General features: G+C 59.6%; 1 protein-coding gene across 1 annotated transcript in view; it reads left to right on the top strand.

Moving 5' to 3' along the window:
• The window catches only part of C15H7orf50 (chromosome 15 C7orf50 homolog), a 96,217-nt gene that overhangs the window by 22,707 nt on the left and 60,980 nt on the right, over window positions 1-12,530 (top strand). The gene's annotated exons all lie outside the window — the stretch shown is intronic.

Here is a 12,530-nt window from a genome sequence, read left to right on the forward strand (position 1 = left end):
AACGCTGCGGTTTATACTTTGGGGTGTGTCCTCGGAGTCCTACAGCGGACACAGTGTCTTTTCCGTGTGTGAGGGCGCCCGCACCAGACCTGGGTGTCATAACGTCTTCCATGTTTCCTGGTGTGACAGAGAGAAAAAGGTCACTCATGGTTGTTGTGATTTCAGTTTCTTTGATTGCTACCGTGAACCGTCACTTGTTTTTCTCTTGTGAGCTGCCTGTGTGTTTTTACCGGTTCTGTTACAAAGTTCACCTTTTCTGTATAGATTTGAGAAAACCCTTGTGCTGAGGGCTCTGTCCTAATGGTTCAGATATTTTTCCAGCCAAGTTATTTTTATGGCTTTTGCCCTAGACAGACAGCCCCTTGGCCGCTCCCAGGCTGCAGGGCCCTGCTGCCGGCCGCCAGGTTGGTGCCTGTGCCAGCCCTTTGGTTCCCCGGTCAGTGTAGGAAGGTGGGGGGCTCCCAGGAGCGCCCCCTCCCAATGCCAGGACACAGCAGACCCCCCCAGCAGACCCCCCAGGAGACCAGGCTCCGGGCAGCCCTGCCATCGCCGCGTGAGGGCCCTCCTCGCACAGAAGGGGGTGGTCCCGGCCCCGGCCTCCCTCGGGGATGAGGAGGGGCAACCCCGGGCTTCCAGGGATGCGGCAGAAGGATGGGGCTGCCTGACCCCAGGTCAGAGTGTGGTTCCGACCCCAAAATGGCCAAAGGACTACAAACCAGTGAGAGTTTAGTCGTTACTCACGTCACAGACCGTCTGGGCTAAAGAGAGGTGGGGAGACCTGAAAGCCAGGCAGGGAGGAGGGCCCAGGCTCAGTCAACGTGCCGACACCGCTCTGCGCTCCTCCACGTTCTCTGTGTTTTCCACAGTGGGTGTGTTCTGCTTGTATAAGGTGGGGGACGACTTTGTTTTTTAAAATTAAATTAAGGATGATGTTGGAAATGACACTATAAACCGAGCCTGCACGAAGAGGCCCCTGTGCCAGATACGCCTTCACAGAGGGACCAGAGCGGGAAAGAGTGGGGCTTTCAGGACGGAACTGGGGGGCAGGAGCGGGGAGCTTCCCTTTTTCAACTTTCCTTCATGATTTTGACGCTGTTTATTCAGGAAGTAGGCACAGCGGCGCAGGGCACGCAGCACAAAGGCCTCACTGGGATGAGGGGCTTTCATTCCCATGATCTTAGACGCCGGGTGGTGGCCCGCGGGGACGTTGCGGGACCTCCCGGACTCCAGGGTGCGTGTGGGCACCAGTGGGAGATCCGAACCAGCCAGAACGAGGACACCACTTGGTTTCACAGGAAACCACTTGGTTTATCGTTCTCGGTTAAGTGAGCTGACACCACATTTAGTTCAGGAAGCTTATTTCGTTAGAAGGTTCACTCATGATTATAAGGAATGTTAGTCACTGGTTCATCAGACCACGTACTCAAGAAAGTTCTCCAGTTTTGGGTCTAAAATACCAGAATGGACAGATGAAGCCGAGTATTTGTTCAGTCTTCTCAAAAGTATTTTTGCAGTGGAATGAAAAGCTTTCCCAGGATGGAGTGTCCACAGCTGGGAAAACAGTTGCTGCTTTGAAGATGGTTTTCCCAGGCACAGCGCTCATGTCTCCCGCTGTGAGGGGCAGAAGTGGCGTCTGGTGTAAACGTACGGCCCCTGGGGGGCTTCTGCTGGCCGAGGACGGCTGGTCTAAGCTGGGCCGACCCCGGGAACATACACTGACGGACGTTTGCCCAGATGCACACCTGAGCGCGGCTGTGGAGGTGTGGGTGTCAGGACACACCTGCATGTACCGGAGGCCCCGGCCTCTAGGTGTGGATCAGCTCTGAGTGTGTGCTCGGAGGGGATGTCTTAAAAGGCAAAGGAAAGTGGCGGTTGAGGTCCTTGCTCACCACCGACGCCAGGTGTGGTCTGACGATGCTGTCTTTACATCCTGAGCCTCTGCTGGCCTGACAGAGCCCTGCCCGTTCTTGAGGGCTTAGCACGGTGGCCACCAAAGCCAGGCGCCTCCACGCAGCAGCCTGCCTGGCCTGGAGGTGCGGGACGGCTGGAACCAGGCCCCACGTGGCACGGGGCAGGGGCTGAAGTGTGTGACTGAGGGACCTGGGTCTGGGGTGTGTATAGTGTGGTACCATGACCAGGAATGGGGCGGGTGCCAGCACAGGGCTCAGCATGCAGGAAGGGCCAAAAACTGGACACAGACGGAGGCTTACGGACAGACACGTGTCAGGGCACAGGCCAACTGCCGTGACGCGGAGACCCCAAAATCCAGTGCCTTACATAGGATGGGAATTTCACAGTGCGGAGGCAAGCGGCCCGGGCTGGGGCGGCTGATTCCTGGGGTCGTCCAGGGACCCGGCTCCTCTGGCCTCGCCGTCCTGCCGCCCCTGGGCTGCTGCCCCGGTGTACGGTCAGTGGGAGCCCACCCCACGTGTGCCGTTAGTGCCGGGCGGGGGCAGACAGCGAGGGTCAGTGGCCTCATCTTCAGGAGCCGACCAGGAAGCTGCGGGCAGCCTGGACCCGTGACCTGCAGCGGGGCAGCCAGGAGCCCAGTCAGAACAGGCACCCGTTACTGGAAAGATGGGGGGTGCCGGGGAAAGTGCCCGCCTTGGTCGCCGGCCAGGGCTCGCCGCCCCACTTCCAAGTTCAGAGCAGGGCTGTGGGGTAGGACTTGGTACCGCTTGGCTCAGGTGGACAGAGGCTTACGCAGGGCGCCGGGTGGTCGTGACCTTGGGCACCACGCTTCTCTCTGACACCGTCAAGTGGAGACAGTACGGCCTGGTCACAGGGGTCGCCTAGGCTGCCGCGAGGTAACGTGCTAAAGAGCTGACACGGTGCCTCGAGGACACGCTTGTATGCGGCAGCTGTGTGTGCTCTGTGGTGATGAGGACAGGAGACGTGTGTTAACGTATGTCCTTTCTGGAGGGTGGAATTAGTGTTTGTGTAGGGGGCATAGAAACTGATTCGAGCAAATTTCTACATTTGTTGGGATTTAGCAGTTTTATGAATTAGTCCTCTGTTTACACTGAGTTCTGGCTGCAGGGTCAGACCCCCCAGGAGCCCCTGGCCCCCTCCCCCGCTCTGTGCTGCAGAGGAGTCACAGCCTGTGTCGGTGACAGGAGCTCACGCGAGGGAGGGCAGGGGAGGGCAGTTTGTTTTTTAACGTAAGTAATGAATGAAAGTGTGCGTCCTGGACTTCATACCAGGAAGTCAGACTTGGTCAAGAGTCTCATCAGTAAATGCCTGACGATACAGCTGAACGCTGGAAACCAACGGACAAATGAAGGGTGACTTGTGTGACAATGGCCTTTGGGGCACGGAGCCTCCAGGTGACCACGCCTCATCTGCTGCCGTGTCACCCTGGTGCCTGTTGACGACCCTGGAGGCTGGGGTCTCCTCCTGCTTAGGTAAGCGCGGTGAGTCCTGTTGGTCCGTGTGGGGCAGGCGGTGCTTTTCCACACGAGCTTCTCTTGCTTTTCTTTCACCTGAAAGAAAGCTGCACCCCGAGCCCTCCGGCCAGGCCGGCCGCTGGCCTCGCCCTGAGCGTCTGCTGTGCGGTCGGCACGGGGCCCTCTGCAATGGGCTCTGTTCGGGAGAGGTTAACGGAGCACCACGCCCGGGGGACCAGAGCAGGGTTTCGAAATGTGCCTCCTGGTGGCGCGGAGGGTCCCCCAGGGCAGGCTCAGGGACCCCGTCAGCCAAGATGCGGACAGCGCGCGGGGAGTGTGTGCGCGTGTGCACGTCTGCGTGAGTGCGTGCTTGCGGGTCTTTGTCATGAGGGCATGTGTGTGTGTCCGTGTCTGTGTGTGCACATGTGTGTGCAGGCACGCTGGTGAGTGTGGGCTGGGCTCCGGCCCTGGCAGAGTGTGTTCCCCGGGCATGGGCGTGCGTTCCACCCCATCTGGCCGAGCAGGGCTCCTGGCCCTGGAGCCTGGGTTGCGTAGCCAGTGCCAGGGCCCTGCCAACCATCGGGGTCCCCGGGGTGGAGGCGGGTTTTCTGAGCAGCCGGGCTGCTGGCACGCTCGTCCTCTTCTCTCGGGTCGCCCAGGTGCCCCGTGTGTCTGAAGAGGGAGTGGGAATTTGTAACTGGCGGGGAGGTTCCAAGATTCCCGTGCGTGTAAACTGTTTCCCTGTAGTTTGTAAGAAAGACACTCATCCACGTGCCACTTTCTGTGTGTCTTGCTGCCCGGCGTTCTCCCCTGGCTGGAGCCCTGGGGGGCCCCCGGGAGTTGGGTGGGGCTTGGGTTAAGTCAGCGTGGCGGGCTGCCCCCCCCTGCACCCCAATGCATCTTCCCGCCCTGGCGCTCCTCTGTTCACGTGCAGCTCTTTCTTCTCAGGCTTACCCACTGAGGGGAAATTCTTTCCTTCAGGCTGTATTTTGAGGCAAAAAAGAATCGCTGTCCTTTTCTCATTGAAGTTTCTAATTCTGGGTCTGGTGTTACCAGCGTCGTATCTAATTTCCAGCCTTTACTTGACCTGACTTTCAGAAACAGTTGCAGGGAGTGTGGGTTAGTGAAGGTGACCACTTTACCTGGGAAATGGTAGTGACTTTCGGTATTAAATTCTGATTTGAGCCTGGAGTTTTAAACTGAGCAGCTGTGATTTAAGTGGAAGAATTTCATTTATGGCCGCAGACAGGCATACTTTGTATGGTGGATTTCTTTCCTTCCAGTTTATTTTAAAGTAAGCAAATAGGAGGTATATACAGCTTAAAGGAAACCACACCTGGGTCGAGAAACAAAACTCAGAGCCTCTTTCATCCCCCTGCTTTTCTTTAGATTGTATCAATATTTTGTGTGATGCATCCCTAAATAATAGTTTGGTTTTGCTTGTAGTTGAACTTTACATGGTTGGAATTGCATTCTACTTTTGTATTTTGCTGCTTTTTAAAAAAAATTTATTTTATCATTGTTTGTTTATACTGCAGGTTCTTATTAGTTGTCTGTTTTATACATATTAGTGTATACGTGTCCATCCCAACCTCCCAGTTCATCCCACCACCATCCCCGCTTTCCTGTATTTTGCTTTTTTTTTAATAAATTTATTCATTTATTTAGGCTGCGTTGGGTCTTCGTTGAAGTGCGCAGGCTTCTCATTGCGGTGGCTTCTCTTGTTGCGGAGCATGGGCTCTAGGCGTGTGGGCTCAGTAGTTCTGGCACGCAGGCTCAGTAGTTGTGGCTCGCGGGCTCTAGAGCGCAGGCTCAGTAGTTGTGGCACATGGGCTTAGTTGCTCCACGGCATGTGGGATCTTCCCGGACCAGGGATCGAACCCGTGTCCCCTGCGTTGGCAGGAGGATTCCTAACCACTGCGCCCCCAGGGAAGCCCCTGTATTTTGCTTTTCTGACTAACGTTTATTGTAAGCGTTCTCCATGCTGTTGTTACAGCTCTAGATTGTTACTTTTTATTGGCGCAGGAACATAGTTCATCCATTAGGTCCTCTGAGTTGTTGGCAGTTACGGGTGACGCCCTCATACGTGGACACGGCTTCTCTGGGGTGTAGGCCTGGGGTGGAATTGCAAGGTCTTGGGATTTGCAGGTCTTCGTTTCTGCTGGACAAGCCCTATATGTTAGTCACCTCTTGCTGTGTAACAAATTACTGCAAAATTCTGGGGCTTCAAAGAGCCGGGCGTGGGGGTCTGGGTGGGGCCTCGCTGCGCCGTCTGGTTCAGCCCTTGGGCTGCAGCCTCACCTGAGGGCTCGACGGGGACCATCTGCTTCCACACCCCACCCTCGCTCCCCATCAACTCCTCGCCAGCCGTGGACCAAGGGCCTCGCCCACTGTCGGCCACAGGCTGCCCCCGCCCCTCCCCGAGGGGTGCGCGCTCCATGGCGCCTGCTCCATCCACGTGAGGAGCCCTCTTCTCCCCCCGCGCCGCCCCGCGCTCGCCTTGGCATCTTGGCTCTCGGTGCCGCTGCCACACGCCCGACGTGTGTGGCTCCCGCAGACTTTCCGCGTGCGCCACACCTGTAGCCTCGCCCCTCGGCAGACGCCCGGGTGCCTCACCGTGACCTCAGACTTAGCTGCCCGAAATCCAGGTCTCCATCTCCGCGAGCGTTCCATCCACCACCTTCCGCAGAGAAACAACGGCAACATCATTGCTCAGGCAAAATTCCTTCTCTTTATTCTTGTTAATTTTATTCTGGTAACATATGCATAACATAATAAAATCAACCACTTTAGCCGTTTTTCAGTGTCCAGTTCAGGGGCATTAAGTACGCTCTCACTGTTGTGCCGCCATCCCCACCGTCCGTCTCCAGAACTTTCTCGTCGTCCCGAACTGAGGCTCTGCCCCCATGAAACACGGACGCCCCTCCCCTCCCCCAGCCCTGGCCCCCACCCCCTACTTTCTGTCTCTGCGACCCTGACTCTCCCAGGACCTTGTGAGTAGCACCACATGGTGTCTGTCCTTCTGGCTCTCACGTCCCACGTCTCTTCCATCCGGGAGTCTTGGTGCGTCCTGTTGACTTCAGGATGTACCCAGAGTCCCACCGCTCTCACCACGCCAAGTGCGCCCCTCCTGGTCCAAGCCCCCCGCCCTACTCGCCGCGGCGGCCTCTCCCTGCTCTCTGTGTCGCCTCCTTGGACGCGTTGGACGCATTCATCCAATGCCCCCTCCCCCACCCCCACCCACAGCAGCCGCTGCTTTCAAAAAACTGTTAATGGGCGTTTCCCAGCTAGGCCTGTGGTGGCTTCAACTCCATCACTCACATCCCCTGTTTAAAGCTCTCTTCCAGAAATTGGTCTGGGAGACCCCGGCCTTTCCAATTTTCCATGTCTTTAAGGGGCTGACTTTTACACATGTTGCCCAGTGTATAGGTTACCACTGTTGTCAGGGTGGGGTGATGGGACTTCTGGGGGACCTCACTGGACTTTCTCAGCGGGACGTGCCCTGCAAGCCACTCTTCACGCCCAGGGAAGGTACGGCAGCTGCCCAGGGCAGAGTTCTGCGCTGTGGCTTCAGGGACAAGAACCGCTGCTGTTGACTCTGCGAAGGGTGAAACTAGCGACCTGGAACCGTGGCTGCTGTGATTTTCTTCATTTCTGGGCGGTTTACATTGTTGAGTCGGCAAAGAAAACTGTCCTGTCTGCTGAAGACTGAATGTTCTGAGCAGGGGGTGGGGCCCACCTCCTGTCTGGTTGGCTGTGGGAGTTTGTTGTGGCCTCCCTGGAAGAGCCCGAGTCTCCTGGGGCGGGGGACCCACATGTGTCCGGCGGGGGGCCACCCGGCATGGGACCGAGGCTCCCTCCATGTAGGGGCGCAGCCCGTGCAGGAGACCCGCGTCGTGTGGGGCCCTGTCCAGACCAGGGTATGGCCCACCGTCTCCTGGAGCTCGGGCGGCAGGAGATGGGTGAGTGCAGCAGTGGGGTCCAGGCAGAGGGAGGAGTGGGGGAGCAGGGACTCTGTGTGAAGGGTCCGCTCCCTCTTCAGAGACCTCGTGTCCGATGTCCACTGTCCTCGGGACCAGCCCCCTGGACAGACGGGGACGGCGCCCTTTCTAATGACTGGACCCTCCAGGACTCCCTACGGCTGATTTCTTGTGAGAAGTTTTAGATCGATTCCACCCACTTACAAAGGCTTAGAATTACAGTCAGGTTTTCGTCCACTTTTGTTCTCTGTTCCTTTGGCCTTTAAAACCCTTGTTCCCAGATGAGATGCCCACCCACTGGACAATGGCACAAATCAGATGAACTCAGAGCAGCTGACCTTTTCTGACGACACTGAACTGGGCGTTGAAGGCAAAGGCTCCAGCAGGTGCCCGTGGGGCGCGTGGATCGTCCTGGGACGCAGGAGTCTTTTCTGGGCTCTCCAGGCCTCGTGGTGCTGTGTCGGCCTCAGCGCCTGGTGTTGAGGAGCCTGGGCAGGTCCTGCTCTGATGGCCGGTGCCCCCACTTCCTCGGGACCCCTGTCTTGCGGGCCCACAGCCGTTCCCTGAGGGCCTGCAGGACGTGCCAGCGGGCAGGGTGGGCGCAGAGGCTCAGACGCCTTTGGCCAGAAGGCTGGTGGGCACTCAGTGGGGAGCGGGGTTGGCACAGGTGACTCTTCCCTCCTCCCCCCCCCCCCGCTGTCCCTGGAGTCCCCCCAGCTGCGAGGCTAAGTGCCAACATCCTCTTCAGACAGGCCTCGGTGACGCCCCAGAAGGGCGCTCGGCATGCAGGTCTCCGTGATCACCACTGATGCAGGAGACGTTCAGACAGACGCCTCACCTGGCCGGAGAGGAGGCACTTCTGTGCGGCCGCTGCGCCCTGGCTCAGGAGGCACTCTATCACAGACAGGAAGTCGCTGGTGGGGAAGTGGCACAGGAGTAGCTGGGACGTGCCTATTTCCCGGGGCTCTGAGCAGGCTGCCCCGGTGCCAGCGCCCCGGCGAGATGGCGGTCGGTCCGCGCCCCTCTGCCCTCGCGCCCTTCCTTCGTGCCGCAGAGAGCTGGGGGTGCCTGGGGAGGCGGTGGGTGAGGGATGCCCCCCCGGCCCCGCCCGGGTGCTGGCTGTACTGCCAGCCCACAGGTCCCTGGGCGCCCCATAGAGAGTCGTCACAGGGACAAAACCGGCCTCCGTGGCTTTATGAAGCGCCGGAGCATGACCTAGTAAATTCAGCTATAGTTTTTACTGAAGTCTTTTTCCCTTTATTTTTGATTTAAAAACATTAAAAGACACCCCCGATGATTAGTTTCCCACTGTGGAAAAGAAAAGAAAACTTGAATTACTAGGCAGTAAGGAAGAAGAGAGAACTTTATTGAGAACACTTGCAGTACACGTTAGCGGAAGCTTCTCGGATTCCGGACGGCTTAAACCTTAACGTTTTCAGGCGGTGCAGCCTGTCTCCCCTTTGTGGGCAGAAACGGACGGTGGCATCGAGTCGTGTTGCAGGGCTGCACGTCCACGGGGCAGGCAGCCGTGGGAGAGGACCCAGAGCTGCGCCCGGCTCTTTCCAGGGCCGCTTCACTGAGATGCAGCTTACCTACTGTCCCTGCACCCTTTCCTCTCGGGAGCCACAGTGGTTCTCAGCGGCTCACAGGGCGGTATGGCCGTCATGGGTCGCTATCGGGAGACGCGTGCCTCACCCTGTCCCCGTTTGCAGCCCCTCCCCACCCGTCCCCCGGCGCCGGGCACCCACTGCCTGCTTCCTGTCTGCGGACCTGCCAGCTCTGGCGTTGCACGCCAGCGGACTCACCCAGCGCGGCCCTTTCCTGCCTGGTTCTCACGGAGCACCGTGTGTTCGGGCTCCCCCGTGTCGCAGCAGGTGTCAGTGCTTCATGCCCTCCCGGGGCCACGGGGCCGTGTGGACGGACCGAGTTGTATTCACCTGTCGGTGAACACCTGGGTTGTTTCCACCGCCAGCTACTGTGACGGGAGCTGCCGTGGACACTCGCGCACAAGTACTTGTTGGAGCATCTGTTCCGACCCCTTTGAGTGTGTACCCCGGCATGGAATTGGCACTGCACACACTTGTCCCAATTGCTTTGCCGCCTAAAGAGCTCGTGCTCCCTCTGTGTGTCCCCTCAGCGTGAGGGCATCACCTCACGTCCCCGCAGTGGCAGCGCGGCCCTCGGTCTCGGGGAGTCGAGCGTCCATGTGCTACCTTAGTCTCCGGGGGGTGCACTTCCACCAGCGGAGCCCCCGCTTGTAGCGTCTTTTCTTCCTGGGGCCGTCCTGCGCAGGACCACGTTCTGGTTTAGCTGCGCGTGTCCCGACCGCCCCTCAACCGGGAGCAGCCCTCCGCCCCCTGCCTCTCGCGACGTGGCATTGTGGGTGGAGGCCGCCTCCTATCCCTGTTTCGGACCTGGTGCTGCTTCCCCCCCCATTAGGTTCTGGCTGTGATCCCGGACTCGGACGTGGGGATGCCCTGCCTGCCCTGGGGTCCGTGTCTGGACTCCCGTCGGGTGGGCTCCTCGGAAGCCCCGAGTCGAGGGCCGTCCAGTCTCTGTGCTGTTGGTCACTGTTCCCCGCGGTAAAGCGGTCGGGCGTCCGGCTCCTGGTCCACCAAGTGCCCCTGCTTTAGCCGCGTCAGGGGTCTCGCCTGTCCCAGGCTGCGCGACAGTCGTGGGTGACGAGCCCCCAGCACCCTCCGCCGGACCAGTCAGCCGGCCTCTGCTGTGAGCAGGGTCCTTCCCATATAGTCACTCACTCCTCCCTTCAGTCCTTCCTTCATTCCTGTGGGTTCTTGTATTTACTTCATTGCTCAGTTTATTTAGGTGATATTTATGTTTGTTATCGGATGGACTCGAGGATTCTCGTTTTTCAGTAGTTGATGGTTACTTACCCGTCTAATGATCTCGATGCTCAAACTGCCCAGGTCGTCCAGTGGGAACCCTTGAGCTGGGTCCCTGTGTCCTGGTGATGTGACCCTGTCATCGTCCTGATGCTTGTCGCCTCCTGGCGGGACACCCCGTGCAGGACCCCGAGGCGCCTGCCTCCTGTGAGGGTAGGGGTGCTGGAGGCCCAGGCCTGGGCAGGGTGGGCTGGGGAAGGTACAGGCGCCCGTGGCAGCGTGTCCACACACACCCCGTCCGTGTCCGAGGTGCTCACGCCCAGCAGGCACACGCACACCACACGCCCCCGTGCACGTTCCTGCCACAGACACTGGGGCTGAAGCCCGAACTCCAGTTCCCGCCCACTCCCACGGGTGCTCGCCGCCTGCCCTTCCCCCTCCCGTCTCCGCGTCCGTCAGGGCAGCGCCCTCGCTAATGTGCTCGGTCATGGTGGTTTAGGGTCATCTCAGAGGTGCCCCCACACCCCGGCCAAGAGGGAGGTTAGGGCCCAGCCTTCCCTCCGACGGGGTGGGTGCACAGCCCTCCGCCAGGGCCCTCCAGGCTCGGGCCTCCCGGCTCGGGGGAGTGAGCTGTTAAGCACAGAGGACGCTCGGAAGTCGCGTCCGGTGCTGACGCTGTGCTTCCGTGCTGGCTGCTCTCCACTTCCGTGCTCTTGGCGGGTTCGGAGCGCGTTACTGCCCGGCAGAGCGGGGTTACCAGGAAGCAGCAAAGCCATCGCACGCCTTGACTGTATCTTGTGCTGCTCCAGCGAAAACCATGAAACCAGCCTCCGCTCTCAGATAAACGCTCCGAGAAGGACGTGTGTGAGCCGGCGGGCGGCTGTGCGTGCTCGGAGCCCGCTGGGGGCGCTGGTCGTGGCTCTGCCCCCGGAGCCAGGGCTCTGGGGTCTCGGGTGAGAAGGGGCTCCGGTTCAGTAAGAACCCCTTTTGGTTAAGTCAGGGCCTCTGCCTTGTACCTGCCTTGCAGCGATCCCGCAGCCTGTCTTCCCCGCAATGGGCCCTCGGGGCCGTTGTGCCGCTGGTTTTGCAGATCAGGAAATGGGCTTCCAGAGCTGAGCGGCAGGTGCTGTGCGGGGGCCTGTTTGACTTGTGTCTCTGCCCACAGAGCTCTCGAGGCCTCAGTGCTTGCTGGGGTGTGTGTCAGGTGTGAGGAGGACAGGTTTGCTCTGTGGTCTCAGGTGAACCAGGGACCGCGGGATGGAAGCTGCCTCTGAGTAGCCAGCGGCGGGGGGCGGTTCTGTGAACACCCAGCCAGCCCACGGAGTGAGGGCTGCCCCGTCCCTGATCAACACTTCGGGGCCTCGGTCGGACGCAGTTCCCACCCAGATATCCTGATGTCAGGCACCTCTGGGGAAGGACGGGGCTGTGACCCCGGGTGGCTTTGCGTGGCTTCCGCGTGGTTTGCTCCTACCTGTTGGAGACCAGGGTAAGCCGAGCACACAGGGAGGGGCCTGGTTCCCGGCTGTGTCGTTACTGCTTAAGGTTTCCAGCGGTCAAGTCAGACTCTTGGGGCCACGCGTGCACCTCCTGGGTTTGCTGGAGGGTCAGGGACAGGCCCCGTTCACTAACACACTGTCTGTCCGTGTCCCGGCCATCACCACCCTCCCGGCGGGGACGAGAGCAAGTGTGCACGTGATGGAGGCCTCAGTGCTGGGGCTCCTGCGATGGGGACTTGCGGGCTAAGGGAACTTAATAACAGCTCTCGCCTCGTAAGGTGCGCGTCTGTGTGGAAGGCGAGGCTTCGGTGGGGCTGGAGCCACTGGGGACGGCGCTTGTTGAACGCAGGTCTTTCCTTGGGACAGATACTCTCTGTCGGAGGTTTGCACTCATCGAGAACTGTTAAAACTAAAAATGGCTCACTTCCTGTCACTTAAACATTGTTCGCCGACCTCCCGGCGAGGCCAGCCGCGTCCCGTCTTGGTTGTGCTTCTGGGGAGGAGGGGGCCCTGGGCGGGGCGGGTGGGCCCAGCCCTGCAGAGCCCCTAGAAGAGTGAGGCTGTGTGGTGTGTTTGCAGTAGAGATTATCCTGGTGCACAGAGAGCGTGTGGCACCCGTGTCAGGCACCGTCCCGGGGCTTGGGCCGGAGCCCCCGGAGTCCTCCGGGCGGCGAGGGCGCCTCCAGACGCTGGGGAGCTCTTTCTTGGTGAGGAAGGGGTGGTTCTGCTGCTGAGGCTCTGAGTGCCCCACCCCCCGGCCCCTCAGGGAACTGCTCAGGTAGAGAATTCGGAAGAATCGGCATGGCTGTACTTTATTGACAAAGA

This window comes from Balaenoptera musculus, chromosome 15, assembly GCF_009873245.2.
Source record: "Balaenoptera musculus isolate JJ_BM4_2016_0621 chromosome 15, mBalMus1.pri.v3, whole genome shotgun sequence".
NCBI classification, from domain to species: domain Eukaryota; kingdom Metazoa; phylum Chordata; class Mammalia; order Artiodactyla; family Balaenopteridae; genus Balaenoptera; species Balaenoptera musculus.